The sequence below is a fragment of the Babylonia areolata genome, chromosome 8, assembly GCF_041734735.1.
Source record: "Babylonia areolata isolate BAREFJ2019XMU chromosome 8, ASM4173473v1, whole genome shotgun sequence".
In the NCBI taxonomy this organism is placed as follows: Eukaryota; Metazoa; Mollusca; class Gastropoda; order Neogastropoda; family Buccinidae; genus Babylonia; species Babylonia areolata.
This window is the reverse complement of record NC_134883.1, coordinates 16,514,214-16,532,671: the sequence shown is the minus strand read 5'-3', so window position 1 is coordinate 16,532,671 and position 18,458 is coordinate 16,514,214. Positions and strand designations below refer to the sequence as shown.

The window sequence follows — 18,458 nt, the reverse complement described above, 5'->3', positions numbered from 1 at the left end:
GGTTTGTGTAAAACATGCCTGCCCTCACTGTGGACAACTGTAATCTGTCCTCACTGTGGACAACTGTCTGTGGACAACTGTGACCGGCCTTACTGTGGACAACTGTGACCAGCCTTACTGCGGACAACTGTGACCTGCCCTCACTGTAGACAGCTGTATTCTGCCCTCACTGTGGACAACTGTGGCCTGCCCTCACTGTGGACAACTGTAGTCTGCCCTCACTGTGGCCTGCCCTCACTGTGGACAACTGTGACCTGCCCTCATTGTGGCCTGCCCTCACTGTGGACAACTGTGGCCTGCCCTCACTGTGGACAACTGTGTCCTTCCCTCACTGTGGACAACTGTGGTCTGCCCTCACTGTGGACAACTGTGACCTGCCCTCATTGTGGCCTGCCCTCACTGTGGACAACTGTGACCTGCTCTCATTGTGGCCTGCCCTCACTGTGGACAACTGTGACCTGCTCTCATTGTGGACAACTGTAGTCTGCCCTCACTGCCCTCACTGTGGACAACTGTGGTCTGCCCTCACTGTGGACAACTGTGGTCTGCCCTCACTGTGGACAATGTACTGTAGACAAACAATGGTGATCTGTGGCCTGCCCTCAATGTGATCGACAGATAATGATGATGATGACGACGATGGTAAAACTAATGAGTGCGTGCATGCTCAGGAGTGTATGTGAGTGCACCCACGTGTACAAGTGTAAAAGTTATGGCAGACACATTTGACCATGATGGTTTCGGGCAGAACAACAAATCACGGAGAAAAGTAAGTGTGACCACATTACTCCAATTTTCGGACACTTACGTTTTCTGCTTCTTCCCTCCCTCCCCACATCACGTCAAATCTCAGTCAACACCCATCCATGCCCTTCCCACACTGGCAAGCCCACTGACACAGATAAGCGCGCGTGATCAGCCACGATGCGCAACCGCGAGGTTTGTGACGTAGACGCACGTGCAGCAAGACTGGCATGCGCGGGAGTGAAATGTGGGGGGGAGGGGTTGTGGAAGTGGGTGAGGGGGTGACGATAGAAAAAACAAACGTCAGGGCTGCTTTGTTTGTCAAAGGGTTGTGGCTGTCGTGAGGACAGGACGGGATCTAGGCAGTTCTGATTTTGTGTGTCTCACTTAGCTCCGAAACAGTTCTGATTGTGTGTCTAACTTTGCTCCGAAACGGTTCCGATTGTGTGTACACCTAACAGCGGACAATACCAGTTGTTCACAGTGCTGCTGTTGGAACGTCTGTTCACCGGCCTGTGCCCAACAAACATACTGGGTATTCTTGGGTGTGCATCTGGGTAAGTAGACGGTTATGATACAGATTTAATGAACAGGATATACGTGTCACCAATTAGAGTGTTGCTGTATTTTTTTTTAATTATATTTCTGTACTTTTATTCTCTTCATCTGTTTGCTAAACGTTTGTGTAGATAGATGTAAAAGTCGTATTTTTCTGCTGTTTCCTATTTTGGGCTTAGTTAATAATCAAAACAAAAGAAAAAACAAAACAAAACGAAATTAACATATAAGTAACAGAGACCGCAATGTTTATGCGGAAAAGAAAACAGGGCTGGAGCTGAATCTGCCGTAAACAAGCTCCAGAGGCTGTGTTATAACATCGGCAGTATTTTTTCCCCGAGGAGATGGAGGGGGGGTGGGGTGGGGGGTGGAGGTTGGGAAGAGGGATAAGAGAGAGAAGGGGGAGACAACACTGGACAGTGATAGGGTTTCCTGTGGGCCTCAGTCCTTCTCTGGCCCTTCCTGTAAACCTGTAAAGTATATAGGGGGATGGACTCTTACACCAGAGCTGTTCATTAATTTGTTTTGCCTTTTTTTCCCCCGTGAATGAGAAGGCTTTTAAAAATGTTGAGGTCAGCTTCAAACTTTACCTGTCATGTGTGGTGTCCTTTACACTGTTGAAGAGCACGTTGCCCTTTCAGGTGTGGTGTCCTTAACACTGTTGAAGAGCACATTGCCCTTTCAGGTGTGGTGTCCTTAACACTGTTGAGCATATTGCCCTTTCAGGTGTGGTGTCCTTAACACTGTTGAGCATATTGCCCTTTCAGGTGTGGTGTCCTTTACACTGTTGAAGAGCACGTTGCCCTTTCAGGTGTGGTGTCCTTAACACTGTTGAAGAGCACATTGCCCTTTCAGGTGTGGTGTCCTTAACACTGTTGAAGAGCACGTTGCCCTTTCAGGTGTGGCGTCCTTAACACTGTTGAAGAGCATATTGCCCTGTCAGGTGTAGTGCCCTTTCAGGTGTGGCGTCCTTAACACTGTTGAAGAGCATATTGCCCTGTCAGGTGTAGTGCCCTTTCAGGTGTGGCGTCCTTAACACTGTTGAAGAGCATATTGCCCTTTCAGGTGTGGTGTCCTTAACACTGTTGAAGAGCACGTTGCCCTTTCAGGTGTGGCGTCCTTAACACTGTTGAAGAGCATATTGCCCTGTCAGGTGTAGTGCCCTTTCAGGTGTGGTGTCCTTAACACTGTTGAAGAGTACATTGCCCTATCAGGTGTAGTGCCCTTTCAGGTGTGGTGTCCTTAACACTGTTGAAGAGCACGTTGCCCTTTCAGGTGTGGTGTCCTTAACACTGTTGAAGAGCACGTTGCCCTTTCAGGTGTGGTGTCCTTAACACTGTTGAAGAGCACGTTGCCCTTTCAGGTGTGGTGTCCTTAACACTGTTGAAGAGCATATTGCCCTTTAAGATGTGGTGTCCTTAACACTGTTGAAGAGCACATTGCCCTTTCAGATGTGGTGTCCTTAACACTTGAAGAGCATATTGCCCTGTCAGGTGTAGTGCCCTTTCAGGTATGGTGTCCTTAACACTGTTGAAGAGCACATTGCCCTTTCAGATGTGGTGTCCTTAACACTGTTGAAGAGCACACTGCCCTTTCAGATGTGGTGTCCTTAACACTGTTGAAGAGCATATTGCCCTTTAAGATGTGGTGTCCTTAACACTGTTGAAGAGCACATTGCCCTTTCAGATGTGGTGTCCTTAACACTTGAAGAGCACATTGCCCTTTCAGGTGTGGTGTCCTTAACACTGTTGAAGAGCACACTGCCCTTTCAGGTGCGGCTGTCCTGTGGCAGTTCCGTGCAGCCCTGTGGAGTGATGGTTGTACAGAGACCTGGGGACCTGGCTGGGTCTTCCTTCTGTCAGCAGGTAACGCTCGTCTGTCTCTCTTCTTTCATCCTTCTCTCTCTTTTGTCTTTGTCCACGTCGTCCTCTTTCTTTCCTCCACTCCCCGAAACTCCCTCTGTCTCTCTCCACATTTTTGTCTTTCTTTTTTTTCCTTCATTTTTCTCCCTTTGATGGCTGAATGATAAAAAAAAGTTGCTTATTCTATTACCCTCAGAAGTAAAATTCATTCGTTCGTTCGTTCATTCATTCAGTCAGTCAGTCATTCATTCTTTCTCTCTCTCTGTTCTCTTCTCCTCCTCTCTCTCCCTCCAACTCTCCATCCTCTCTCTCTCGCACGCACGCACGCACGCAAGCAAGCAAGCATACTCAGTCACTCTCTCAGTCATTCGCTTACTCGTCATATTCTGTATCTCCCACTTCTATTAATCCATTCATTCATTCAGTCTCTTTATCTCTCACTTGTCCTCCTTGTCATGTGCTATATATATGTCTATCTTTGTCTGTCTCTGTCTGTCTGTCTGTCTCTCTTTCTTCTTCTCTTACTGATCTAAGAATTATTTGTGCATGTACTTATGTTGTTCGTATTTTTTGTTGTGTTTTCATTTTTGTGACTTAATTTGAAATTATTCATGTAATATTATGCTTTTGTATTGAGTATTCATTTTCCCTTTTTATGAGGGCAGGATGAAAACAAGCCACTTGCGCTTATTCCTTTTTTCATCGATATAAAAGGTTCGTCCGTTCGTTTTGCCTGTCTGTCTGCCTGTGAGTCTCTTCACTCATTCTTCTTTCCCTTATCTATTTCTCCTCCTCCTCCTTCTCACCAATCCTATTTCCAGCTCCTCTCAGTGCAGAGAGGGTCCGCTCTATTTCCTGCTTACACCCCCCGTCCACCCTCCCCTGTCCATCTGTACCACCACGTCTTTCCGCACTGAGCACTAACTTGATTCTGGCTCTGCACGAAAAGATATCATCCACAGAAATGGATAGGGCATGGGGCAGGCAGGAGGAGGGGAGGAGGGAGGGGAGGTGAGGGGGAGGCAGGGGACGAAGAGGTGGGGGGAAGGGTAAGATTGGGGGCGGGGGGTGAAAAAGCTGAGGCCACACAGAGGTAAGGGGGAGAGGAGGGGAGGGAGGGATGGAGTGGGTGCCGTGGGGGTGGGGGTGATTGGGAAAAGACGACTGAAAGGAAACCACTACCGATCGAGATCGCTGCCGCTTTTTGGGTCAGGGACCTGCACAGAGCTGTGTCTGTGGGCTGCATGATGGGGTGTCTTCACGGACATGGAAAGTAAAGGTGGCCATTCGTCACATCTTAGATAACAACAGTCGTAAAGTCTGCGCAGAACACGTAAAGATGTATGGATGGTCAACGCAGGGAAAAGGATATAACACACAGAGAGATTGGGGGGGAGGAGGTGCGGGGGTGGGGGGCGGGGGGGGAGAGACAGGAGAGAGAGAGTAGGAGGCAGGGGGAGGGGCCAGAAAGAACACAGCACAAGATGTTCAGATGGTGATGATGCCATTCAGAAAGAAAGGTACGTAGAATACATTCGCAAACTAAATATATGTAGGAATACATTCACAAAGGTAACAGGGTATCACATATATACACAGAGCAAATAAATGTGGGGACAGTACGTATTTACAACTGAAAGACGCGCGGAAATAGCATCAACAGAGAGGTGAAACATAACTTGAAAAGGAACTCAGAACTCAGAGAAATGTTTTATTGTAGAAGGCCTTCTGACCCATTACAATGTTGAGCACACACACACACCCCATCCCCCCCCACACGCACCCCCTCCCACATCTGCCCCCCCCCTGCCCCCCCCACACACACACACTTGCGAACGCGCAGACTCGATTTTGTAAAAACCGGGCATGCAAACACATGAATCGAAAAATCAAAAAGGTAAATGCCTTCCATCGTGAGCAAGTCCGCTTAAATATGTACGTTCGTTGTTTCATATGTATAACAAAACAGAACTCAGGTTGTGCCCGTTATCATAATAAAGCAGCACGACGTTTATTAGAGTGATAAATAAAGCGACCTAGATCATGAAGGATTTTTGTGTCATGCATTATAAATTCTAAACTTTTGTCAGAGGGATGTTTCGTGTACCAACATGGAATATATTAATTTGAAAAGGAAAGAAATGGTAAACTGGAAATAAATGATAAGGAGGTGTGGTATAAGGTGTAGGCCTAGGGATATGATCTATAAATAATATTATATCAGAGATAAAATATTATGAATAATATCATTTAAGAGATGTGGTGTTACCATTCATAAATTGCAAGGTGATGGTTGTGTCTGTTAAGACAAGCGAGCTGTGGACTCTGCAGATCACGAGTGAGGATGGTGTTCATATCCATGAGGCAGAAGTAGGGATAATATCTGGATAAAACAAACGTGGGAAAAAATACAATTCATGACTAAGAGAGAAGGCTTTTATGCCTCAGCTGCTCGGAGCACATTGTTTTTGTTGGTTTTTGTGTGTGTGTTTTTTTCCTGAAGACTATTTATAGAAAAGGGTGAGAACATTAAAAACAAAGGTGAAAAAATCATCCAGAAATGGAAGGCGAGGAGAGGATATCAATTATAAATGACAAAGGAGATAGGAATGCTGTTTACAAATGAAAGAGATGGGAGAACGATTTTTAGACGAAAGGCGGAGGAAAACGGGTGTTTTATATTTACAGATAAAAGAAGCAGAGGATGGTATTTATAAATGGAAGAGAGATATGGTTGCTATTCAAAACATGATAAAGAGTGCGATACTGTTTATGATTAACAGAGAGGTGGGGACAATGTTCATAAACGACAGAGCACCCCCCCCCCCCCTCTCTCTCTCTCTCCCTCCCCGGCATCCCTGCATCACAGGCATCAGAAAGTCATGTGTGGAACAAACACTACGTCAGCAAAACACCGCAATGCATCACAAGTATGTCGATGAACAGAGAGGAAAGACGGAAAAGATTAATGAACAGAGAGGAAAGACAGAAACAGTTAATGAACAGAGAGGAAAGACAGGAACAGTTGATGAACAGAGAGGAAAGACAAAAGATTAATGAACAGAGAGGAAAGACAGAAACAGTTAATGAACAGAGAGGAAAGACGGAAAAGATTAATGAACAGAGAGGAAAGACAGAAACAGTTAATGAACAGAGAGGAAAGACAGAAACAGTTAATGAACAGAGAGGAAAGACGGAAAAGATTAATGAACAGAGAGGAAAGACGGAAAAGATTAATGAACAGAGAGGAAAGACAGGAACAGTTGATGAACAGAGAGGAAAGACGGAAAAGATTAATGAACAGAGAGAAAAGACGGAAAAGATTAATGAACAGAGAGGAAAGACAGAAACAGTTGATGAACAGAGAGGAAAGACGGAAAAGATTAATGAACAGAGAGGAAAGACAGAAACAGTTAATGAACAGAGAGGAAAGACAGGAACAGTTGATCAACAGAGAGGAAAGACAGAAAAGATTAATGAACAGAGAGGAAAGACAGAAACAGTTGATGAACAGACAGGAAAGACGGAAAAGATTAATGAACAGAGAGGAAAGACAGGAACAGTTGATGAACAGAGAGGAAAGACAGAAAAGATTAATGAACAGAGAGGAAAGACAGAAACAGTTGATGAACAGAGAGGAAAGACGGAAAAGATTAATGAACAGAGAGGAAAGACAGGAACAGTTGATGAACAGAGAGGAAAGACAGAAAAGATTAATGAACAAAGAGGAAAAACGGAAAAGATTAATGAACAGATAGGAAAGACGGAAAAGATTAATGAACAGAGAGGAAAGACAGAAACAGTTAATGAACAGAGAGGAAAGACAGAAACAGTTGATGAACAGAGAGGAAAGACGGAAAAGATTAATGAACAGAGAGGAAAGACAGGAACAGTTGATGAACAGAGAGGAAAGACAGAAAAGATTAATGAACAAAGAGGAAAGACAGGAACAGTTAATGAACAGAGAGGAAAGACTGGAAAGATTAATGAACAGAGAGGAAAGACAGGAACAGTTGATGAACAGAGAGGAAAGACAGAAACAGTTGATGAATAGAGAGGAAAGACAGGAACAGTTGATGAACAGAGAGGAAAGACGGAAAAGATTAATGAACAGAGAGGAAAGACAGAAACAGTTGATGAACAGAGAGGAAAGACGGAAAAGATTAATGAACAGAGAGGAAAGACAGAAAAGATTAATGAACAAAGAGGAAAAACGGAAAAGATTAATGAACAGATAGGAAAGACGGAAAAGATTAATGAACAGAGAGGAAAGACAGAAACAGTTAATGAACAGAGAGGAAAGACAGAAAAGATTAATGAACAGAGAGGAAAGACAGAAACAGTTAATGAACAAAGAGGGAAAACGGAAAAGATTAATGAACAGATAGGAAAGACAGAAACAGTTAATGAACAGAGAGGAAAGACAGAAACAGTTAATGAACAGAGAGGAAAGACAGAAACAGTTAATGAACAGAGAGGAAAGACAGAAAAGATTAATGAACAGAGAGGAAAAACGGGAAAGATTAATGAACAGATAGGAAAGACGGAAAAGATTAATGAACAGAGAGGAAAGACAGGAACAGTTGATGAACAGAGAGGAAAGACAGAAAAGATTAATGAACAAAGAGGAAAAACGGAAAAGATTAATGAACAGAGAGGAAAGACAGAAACAGTTAATGAACAGAGAGGAAAGACGGAAAAGATTAATGAACAGAGAGGAAAGACAGAAAAGATTAATGAACAGAGAGGAAAGACAGAAACAGTTAATGAACAGAGAGGAAAGACAGAAACAGTTGATGGACAGTGAGGAAAGACAGACACTATTTACATTCTATTACCAGTGCTTAGCTCGTACTTTACTGACAGCAAACACTTTTCCTGGAAAGAAAGAAAAGAATAATACGGGGCCAGTGACGTTGGAACACACACACACACACACACACACACACACCGCCAGCAGAAAAAGCGAAGATGAAATAGTTCACTTCCAAACAAACAAAAACAGAAAACAAGCGCCCGCCGAGAGAGAGAGAGAGAGAGAGAGAGAGAGAGAGAGAGATGTTGATTGCCTTGTTTGTGAAACGAGAGATCTTAATTCGTTATAAAGTGTGTGTGCGTGCGTGCGTGTGTGTGTTTTAACAAAATCGCTTACAGGTAAGCTACTGAGGCAGCCATGTCACTCATGAGGAAAACCTGGAACAATGGAGTTGACATGTCAATGACGTCAAACACAGTATGACGTCGTAGCCTCAGTTGTGAATACCAGGCGCTGTGGTACTGATGTTATAGAACTGACACATAACCCAACTGATTGATAAGACACTATGGTGCTGATGTTATAGAACTGACACAGAACCCAACTGATCGATAAGACACTATGGTGCTGATGTTATAGAACTGACACAGAACCCAACTGATCGATAAGACACTATGGTGCTGATGTTATAGAACTGGCACAGAACCCAACTGATCGATTTTAACTGGAAAGATTATGATCGGTTGCAGTTTCTCAGAGAGGCGTCACTACGTTCGGACAAATCCATATACGCTACACCACATCTGCCAGGCAGATGCCTGACCAGCTGGCAGCATAACCCAACGCGCTCAGTCCGTCCTTTCATGCATGATTTATGTATATTTGTGTACCTCTCAATGTGGATTTCGTCTGCAGAATTTTGCCACTGGACAACACTGTCGTTGGGTTATTTTGTCAGTGTGCTAGGTGCGTGCTGCACACGGGACCTCGGTTTATTGTATCATCCAAATGACTGCAAGCTCAGTGTGACCACAGCGGTGTATGGTGCGTGATTGTCCTGACTCTTGGAAAAAAAAACCCGTGACAGATGCCGTTTTAGTTCACACAACCCTGTGATGTCACCATGTCAGTTTCCAACGAAGTGGACGCCCGGGTTATGTGGTTTCGTGGCGAAATGCAAATTAATGTCTGACCATGCAACGTAAAAAAAAAAAAATAAAAAAAAAAAAAATCTCATCGCACCAGTCAGAAAATGTGTGCATTTATGATGGTAAACATCGTCGTTGAATGGGTATTTTCTGGCTTAAAAAATTCTTATGCGTAGCTATCAAGACACAGGAAATTGTTAGGCCTAGCTGTTAAGACATAGGGATTTGTTAGGCTTAGTTATTAATACATAGGAAATTGTTAACTCCAGTTATTAAGACAGTGAATTGTAAGCCTAGTAACTCAGACATAAGAGTGTATTAGGCCTAGTTATTAAGACAAAGGGAATTGTTAGGCCTAGTTATTAAGACATAGGGAATTGTTAGGCCTCGTTATTAAGACATAGGGAATCATGCCACTGGGAAGATCTGTTATTAGGAAATGGAAAAAAAAGGAAATGAAAATAAAGAAGAGAGAGGAAAAAAAAAGATAACAGAAAGAAAGGAGAAAAATGATGACGGAAGAAAAAGAAGGAAAAAAAAACGAAAAAAAGAAGAAAAAAAAGAGAAAGAAAAAAGAAGAAAAAAAAAAAAAGAAAAAAGAAACGAAAATCTTCCATGGATGCTGAGACAGCCCTGCACATTTGCAGAACTTGAACGCATCCTCTGATTTCTCCTAAAAAAAAAAAAAAAAAAAAGACATAGGGAATCCTTAGGCTTATTTACTGAGACAGAAAATTGTTAGGTCTAGTTATAAAGACAGGAAACCAGTGTTATGCCTGGTTATTAAGACAGGAAATTATCAGGCCTAGTTAAGACAGGGAATCGTTAGGCCTAGTCATGGAGACAGGAAACTGATGGGCCTGGTTATCAAGACAGGAAATTGTTTGGCCTCGATATCAAGGTAGGCAAGTGTTCGGCCTAGTTTTTAAGACAGGAAATTGTTCGGTCTGTACCATCCCGCCCTTTGGACATGTCTGTACTGTCCCGCCCTTTGGACATGTCTGTACTGTCCCGCCCTTTGGGCATGTCTGTACTGTCCCGCACTGTCCCGCCCTTTGGACATGTCTGTACTGTCCCGCCCTTTGGGCATGTCTGTACTGTCCCGCCCTTTGGGCATGTCTGTACTGTCCCGCCCTTTGGACATGTCTGTACTGTCCCGCCCTTTGGACATGTCTGTACTGTCCCGCCCTTTGGGCATGTCTGTACTGTCCCGCACTGTCCCGCCCTTTGGACATGTCTGTACTGTCCCGCCCTTTGGACATGTCTGTACTGTCCCGCCCTTTGGGTATTTCTGTACTGTCCCGCCCTTTGGACATATCTGTACTGTCCCGCCCTTTGGACATGTGTGTACTGTCCCGCCCTTTGGACATGTCTGTACTGTCCCGCCATTTGGGCATGTCTGTACTGTCCCGCCCTTTGGACATGTCCGCAGTTTTACGCCGTTCTACCGGCTGTGTTATAAAAACATACATCTTACACTCCCCATCTCCTTTCCTTGTCTCTGTCTGTCCGAGTTGTGAGCACTTGACAACAAGGGTTGGCCATACTGCGTGGGTGTGTTACAAGGGAAGGGATACCACGCAATGGTTGTGGTTCATACCTAAAAAAAGACAATCAGATTTTACGGGCACTGGTCATGGTTCATACCTTAAAAAAAAAAAAAAAAGACAGTGTGAGAGGGGAGGTGTATGTGGAGGGATTGGGGGCGAGGGGGGGGGGGGGGGGGGCAGAAGTCTGACATTATGCAGTCAGAGCTGTGAGAAATTTACAGGATAGTCTAAGAGGGGGGTCGGGGGAGGGGGAGGATGTAGGGAGGTAGGGAGGATAGCGGGGCAGGGGGCGGGGGGGGGGGGGGCGGGGGGGGGGGGGCTGAACAGAGGTCTGACATTATGCAGTCAGAGCTGTGAGAAATTTACAGCCTCCCAACACGGAGGTGATCAGGTGCAGATACCGGCAGATTCTCTCTGTCTTCTCTCTCTCCCCCTCCCTCCCCTCTTCCTCTAAAAAAAAAACCCAACAAAAAACAAAAAAACCACACACACAAAAAAAAGATTCAAAATAATAGGTAAAAGTCACAAAACATGCTTGGTTTCGAGTTTTATTGACCCCCCCCCCCCGCCCCCCGCCCCCCGCCCCCACACACACACCCCAACCCCCTTCCACGACTGTCTGCCTCTTTCCCCTCTGTTACCATGGTTTTTTGTTGTTGTTTTTCGCCTTGCTCTGGTGCTGTCACGGCACAGAAACGAACGGAGTGAGACAGAGACGAGGAGAAGGAGAGAGGAGGGTGATGGGACCAGTGGAAAAACCAGTCCAAAGATGCACAGTGCACGATCTACGATACATTCACACGGCACCCCCACCCTGAAGTGGACAGGGTTGAGAGGTGCTGGGCGACATGAAAGAAGACAGAAGTACCCCCCCCCCCCCCCGGCCCCCCCTATTCCCACCCCAATCCGCCCCTCCCCCACCCCCACGAGTCAGAAAAAAGCACGTGTTTGGCCATACCTTGGCTGGATCTGTCGCACCCCACTTCGGCTCTGCCTCCTCCATCTTCCTGCTGTATCCCCAGACATCCCATTAACATTACTTCTTACCCAACCTTCTCTCTCTCTCTCTCTCTCTCTCTCTCTCTCTCTCTCTCTCTGTCTCTCTCTCTCTCTCTCCATGTGGACTCGTGGCATTTACCAGTAGAAGTAACATGCAGAAAGATTCAGAATGATTTTGGTGAGAATTCAAGACAACATGACGAAGAAAAAACTGTATGGTCAAAAGAGAATTTTAGTATTTATAAACATGAACTTGACAGTGCTGAATTTCAAGACTGTTTACAGACAGCCTTCTTATTGTTAAGCACTAGCATGGATGAGAGTCTAAATCAGTTTGTTACTGCTTTTTACGGGGCTGCTGTATGTATGGTTCGAAGTGTGGGCCAAGGGTACAAAAAGTGTATTGACTGGTTTGATGTTGGATGTAAACGAAAGAAGCAGGAAGTTGAACGGTTATTAAAAGGGTTTTAAAGATGTAAAACAGAAACAAAGAAAGAAAAAAGAGAAGCGTATGCTACATTCAGAAAAGAATAATTATGTTGAATTAAGAAAAACAAAGAAAAGAGACTGTGAAGAGATTAGGTTGAGAAAATTGAGAGATTCAGTCAAGGATTCCAAAACGTTTTGGGCAATGATAAGATCGGTGCATAGAAAGGCTTTTATGTGTAATGATATATCTTTGCAACAATGGTATAACCATTTCTTTAGGGTTTTCAATTATACTGACTGTGATGTACCACAAGAATAGGACAGTTTAATAGAAGAAGATGATGCATGTGAACTATTATTCAATAATCCCATATCTGAAGAAGAGGTTACTACTAGTATTGGACATTTGAAATCAGGAAAGAGTGCAGGACCAGATAAAATTGTCGGAGAAATGTTAAAGCATGCAAATTCAGTCATCATTGACTTTCTTGTTCAGTTATTTAACCAGCTTTTTGAAAATGGAACTTTTCCTTTAGAATGGTCAGAATCCATAATAATTCCAATTCACAAAAAGGAGACGTCATCAATTCTGATAATTATCGCGGAGAAGCGCTTACCAGTGTTTTAAGTAAAATTTACACTCACATACTGAACAATAGATTAACAAAGTGGACTGAAAGGGAAGGAAAAATAATCGAACAGCAAGCAGACTTTAGAAGTAATTACATTACAATAGACCATATTTTTAATTCTATTCTGTTGTGCAAAAATATTTGCTTAACAATACTAAATTTTAGGTTGCATTTGTAGACTTTAAGAAGGCCTTCGATTCTGTGAATCGCAATGCTCTGTGGCACGTGTGAATGGTTAATTGTATATGGCTCTTAGAGTTATGTATAAATCAGTACTTGCATGTGTGCGTGCGAATGGTGTGTATTCAGAATATTTTGGTTGTCCAAATGGCGTTAAACAAGGTTGTAATACGAGCCCACAGATATTCTCTTTTTTCATAAATGAATTAGCAGTGGAAATGTCAAGAAAAGGAAGACACAGAATTCAGTTAATTCTGGGAGCTATTGAAATATTCTTACTATTATTCGCAGATTATGTTATTCTTTACTCAGGTACTGTTATGGGTTTACAAAAACAATTAAATGTTTTGAAAGAAGAAGCAGATCGCTTAGGCCTAACAGTTAATTTAGATAAAACTAACATTGTGGTTTTTAGAATCGGTGGGCATCTGTCAGTACATGAAAAGTAGTGATATGGAAATGCGGATGATAAAGTAACTAATTCATATAAGTATTTGGGAGTAGTATTTTCAACAAAATTAAGTTTAAACTATTTGTGGGAAGAATCTTGTAGGAAAGCAAAGAAAGGTGTAATTGAAATACTGAAATCGTTAAAAAAAAAAAAAAGCAAAAAAAGCTGAACTTGATTGATTATCATCTGTTTTGGAAAAAAGTTTGATACATAAATTGAACCTGCAGCAGAAGTTTGGGGTCTAAAGGTAAACTCACAAATCGAGGAAGTGCACACCTATGCTATAAAACGTTTTCTAAATGTACCGATTCACTCAACCAATACAATATTATATGGGGAAACGGGCAGATATCCTTAATACATAAAAACGTTTGTGACAAGTATTAAATATTGATTGAAATTATTGAAGCTTCCACAATCATGTTTCTGCAAACAGGCTTATGATATCATGGAATTAGGTAAAGAAAACTGACTTATTATGTTAAAAGATTCTGTCTGAACATGGTTTTGGAATTGTGTGGATGTCTCAGGAAGTGGGAAATGAGCAGCAGTTCATTTCGGAATTTAAAGATAGACTTATTTGTTCTTTTAAACAAAACTGGCATTCTGATATGGAAATCAAAGAAAAATATAGTTGGTTTTCTTCATTCAAAAGTGTATTTCAAACGAAAAAATTACTGACAGTCATCACAGATAAGTAGCAAAGAATAGATTTTGCAAGATTTCCGCTAAAGAAACTGAGAAATAATGCAAACAAAAGATGGTTTCAGCCTAGGACAATCACAGAATCACAATGCCCTTTGTGCGCTTCTAGTGTAGATGATGAAAAACATTTCTTGTTTCAATGTAAAACATTCGATAAGGTAAGAGATAAGTGGGTTGTTTTTTTTCAATCTGATGTGGGTAAAAGGCATTGTTTCTGCTTTGTCAGTCTGATTATGATCTTTTGATACTGTCAATAGCTAAATTTCTTGTAGAAGCACAGAGAATAAGATGAAGATGTCGTCTTACAATTCTGAACAATGCCAGAGTAAATGAGGTGGATAACAATGTATAATGTCTATCATTTGGTGTTCAGACAGCAAGCCAGATAAAAAGGTAGACACTGAATAATATCACTAATAAAATGGATGGTCGAGTTCTTCTGTATCAAAAAAATATATAGTTTTTTTTTCTTTTCATGTTTTTTGCTTCCCTTTTATGAGGGTGTGGTATCTGGATGAAAGCTGTTTTGTTTTTTGTTTGTTTGGTTGGTTGGTTTAGCGGTTTTGATGGATTAACTCACTCAGTACGGCCAGTCCTTTCTTCTCCTCTACACAGACCCCTCGGATGTCCAGTGGGTGTCTGAATGACCCAACCTTTAGCTTCCGTCGTCAGAATTGTGGTATTCTTTGTCAACATTCACCTCTTCAGTACAAGAGCCTTCCACTTGCAATATTTTGATGATGGCAACTGGGGTGAAACGCTGTTAACGTCGTCTCTTTCGCCGTTCGTATGGAGAGAGTTAAGCAGAGTGTGTGGTATTGTACTTATGGTGACATAAGAAACAACCCTTATCACTTCCTTGTCAATACACCTACGTCAGAGTGTGAGGCAAACCACTGGCTCAAGGCGGTCCTCAGCCTCGTGATGGATCGTCAACGGACGACAGGTCTTCGCTGTGTGGTGCTGCAGCAGCTGTTCTGCACACCTTGGGGGATGCGGGGGGGAGGGGGGGGGCCTGGGGGGCAGCAGTGGAGGAGGCCCCGGGGGGTTGGGGGGGGGGGAGAGATGTCACATGGAGGGACTGCCTGAAGTCGGTACCCAAGACAGATGACACTGTCTCCTGGTTTAGTGTCTTCTCGCTTCCAGCAACAGCATCACTCAGTCCTGTCCGAGTGGGTAGGGGGGTTGGGGGGGGGTGGGGGGGGGGGGGGGGAGGGGAGGGGCAATCCTCGACTGACAGGCTGAGCTATTCCGGCCTGTCTCTGCTGGTGAAAAAAGCCAGTCAGACACACCACACGGACTGATTTTCATTGGCCTGTTGTATTGTGGTCGTCAGTGCAACTGGGGGTGATTTAGATACTGGAGGCACACACATCCAACTGATCCAGTGTCTGTTCGTAACAGAGCAAACTCCACACACACACACACACACACACACACACACACACACACCACAGACTTCTTCAACCTAATAGTTTGTCTGTTCAGAACAGAATGATGTAAACAACCTGGTTTTTGTTCAGAACAGAATGATGTAAACAACCTGGTTGTTTGTTCAGAAAAGAATGATGTAAACAACCTGGTTGTTTGTTCAGAAAAGAATGATGTAAACAACCTGGTTGTTTGTTCAGAACAGAACGGAAGAAGACATGTCTGAGTTCCTTAAATAAAAAGATCGGATCCACAAAGGAGATCAGGAAAGAGGACGGAGGACAGAAAGACCTCAAGTTGAAACAAACGTAGCGGTAGAACAGAGTAAATCTGTAGACATGTCCAAAGGGCGGGACAGTACAGACATGTCCAAAGGGCGGGACAGTACAGACATGTCCAAAGGGCGGGATAGTACAGACATGCCCAAAGGGCGGGACAGTACAGACATCCCCAAAGGGCGGGACAGTACAGACATGCCCAAAGGGCGGGACAGTACAGACATGCCCAAAGGGCGGGATACTACAGACATGTCCAAAGCGCGGGATACTACAGACATGTCCAAAGGGCGGGATACTACAGACATGCCCAAAGGGCGGGACAGTACAGACATGCCCAAAGGGCGGGACAGTACAGACATGCCCAAAGGGCGGGACAGTACAGACATGTCCAAAGGGCGGGACAGTACAGATATGCCCAAAGGGCGGGACAGTACAGATATGCCCAAAGCGCGGGACAGTACAGACAGTACAGATATGCCCAAAAGGCGGGATGGTACAGACATGCCCAAAGGGCGGGATGGTACAGACATGTCCAAAGGGCGGGACAGTACAGACATGCCCAAAGGGCGGGACAGTACAGACATGCCCAAAGGGCGGGATGGTACAGACATGTCCAAAGGGCGGGACAGTACAGACATGTCCAAAGGGCGGGATGGTACAGACATGCCCAAAGGGCGGGATACTACAGACATGCCCAAAGGGCGGGATACTACAGACATGCCCAAAGGGCGGGATGGTACAGACATGCCAAATGGGCGGGGTACGATGAAAAACTGGTAGATGCCCCCTGATGTCCCGGTTGGTGAGAGAGTGTTGGGAAAATTTCAGTGCTGCTCAGGCTGTCGTATAATGTTATCATGTTATGCAGGCTGTTGGATAATGTCATGTTATACAGGCTGTTGTATAATGTCATGTTATACAGGCTGTCGTACAATGTTGTTCAGTTACAAATTAGGCATGGAACAATGTCGCCATCTTAAAACCCTTCAGTTCAGAAGACACTGTGTGAGAAAATAACACGCACACACACACACACATGCATGCACGCACGCACGCGCACACACACACACACGCACGCACGCACGCACGCACGCACGCACACACAATCACACCACACAATAAAACAGCTGCCGCTCCAATTAAGGAGGAAAATAGAAACCGTACAGATGTTTTTGAAGAGGTTCAGGCAAATGTCGTTCAACATACCATAATCACCATCACATAATTATAATCGTTATATAATGATACAATTATTGACAACAACAAAAACAATGAAACAAAACGATAAACAGATGCTCAAACACAGACAAACAAACAAAGCAAAACAAAAAAATGAAAGATTGCAAAAAATTCAAAACTAGAAACGGACAATAATAGATCACCAAGCAAATATAGATTGGAGATCCAACTATCATAACACATAACTGATCTTTTTTCAATGGAAAACATTTTCCTGACTTGGGGAATTAAAAAAAAAAGAAAGAAAGAAAAAGAAAAAAAGGAAGTAAAATAAGACCTACGTTTTTCAATCCATTTGCTTTTTTTTTTCTCCCCGGCTCCCGCATTTGGTATCGTTCCATCTTTGTCCAAGCTTTGTTCCCCTCAGCCTGTGACTCTCTCCTCCTCTCCCTCCTCCCACCCCTTTCCAACGACAATGAGAAAACACACACACACACACACACACACACACACACACACACACACACACACACAAAACCCAAACAAACAAACAAAAACCGTCACTCTGATTGTAAGAAATGACAACTCGCAAAGAAAACCTTTCGTCGTGGGAGTGTAGAAACTGGTTCGAGGATAGAGGAAAGGAAGAAAGAAAAAGAAAGAAAGAAAGAAAGAAAGAAACATACAAACAAAAAACGTCACTCTGATTGTAAGAAATGACAACTCGCAAAGAAAACCTTTCGTCGTGGGAGTGTAGAAACTGGTTCGAGGATAGAGGAAAGGAAGAAAGAAAAAGAAAGAAAGAAAGAAAGAAAGAAACATACAAACAAAAAACGTCACTCTGATTGTAAGAAATGACAACTTGCAAAGAAAACCTTTCGTCGTGGGAGCGTATAAACGGATTTGAGGATAGAGGGGAGGAAGAAAGGAAGAAAGAAATGAAGGAAGGAAGGAAAGAAGAAAGAAAGGAAGACAGGAAGGAAGGAAGGAACGAAGAAGGAAAAAAAGAAAGAAAGAGGCAAGGTAAAAATGAACGAACCCCGGACAGAAACCAAAGGACAGACACCAGCCAGAAGCGAAACGAAAGCTCCAAGAGGAAACCCGGCGTGGAGAAACAACCACATCATCTTACAAACACGGAACTGAGCCAGGAAGCTATGAGTCCGATTTGGTTTGGTTTTGGTTTTGTCTTGCTTTCACAGAGTAACCCCCTCCCCTCCTCCCAGCCCCCCCCAGCCCCTGCCACCCCCCCCCCCCCCCCCCCCCCCCCCCCCACACACACACTCACTGGGTCACTACACTACGTCACAACGGACACACATAATGCGGACAGGTGAACTTCGTTTGTCTTGTTTTGGCAACCCCCCCACCCCCTCACACACACACACACACTGTTGCTTCACAAAGTCACAACGAAAACACACTGCGGTCAGGTGAACGGCATGAGGACATTAGGAAGAAGGCTTGACGCTCACAGCACGAGATCAAGTCGCTGGGCGACAGGTCCATACGTCATCACAAGGAAGAGACGATCACATCTTTGACTGTCACCATCG

General features: G+C 43.8%; 1 protein-coding gene across 1 annotated transcript in view; it reads left to right on the top strand.

Moving 5' to 3' along the window:
• The first annotated feature begins 1,097 nt into the window (after positions 1 to 1,097).
• LOC143285062 (sex peptide receptor-like) overlaps positions 1,098 to 18,458 on the top strand; it is a 52,440-nt gene continuing 35,079 nt past the window's right edge. Inside the window, exons 1-2 of the mRNA XM_076592249.1 lie at positions 1,098 to 1,301; positions 3,075 to 3,167. The gene's annotated coding sequence lies outside the window, so the exon portion shown is untranslated. The remainder of the gene's footprint in view (positions 1,302 to 3,074; positions 3,168 to 18,458) is intronic.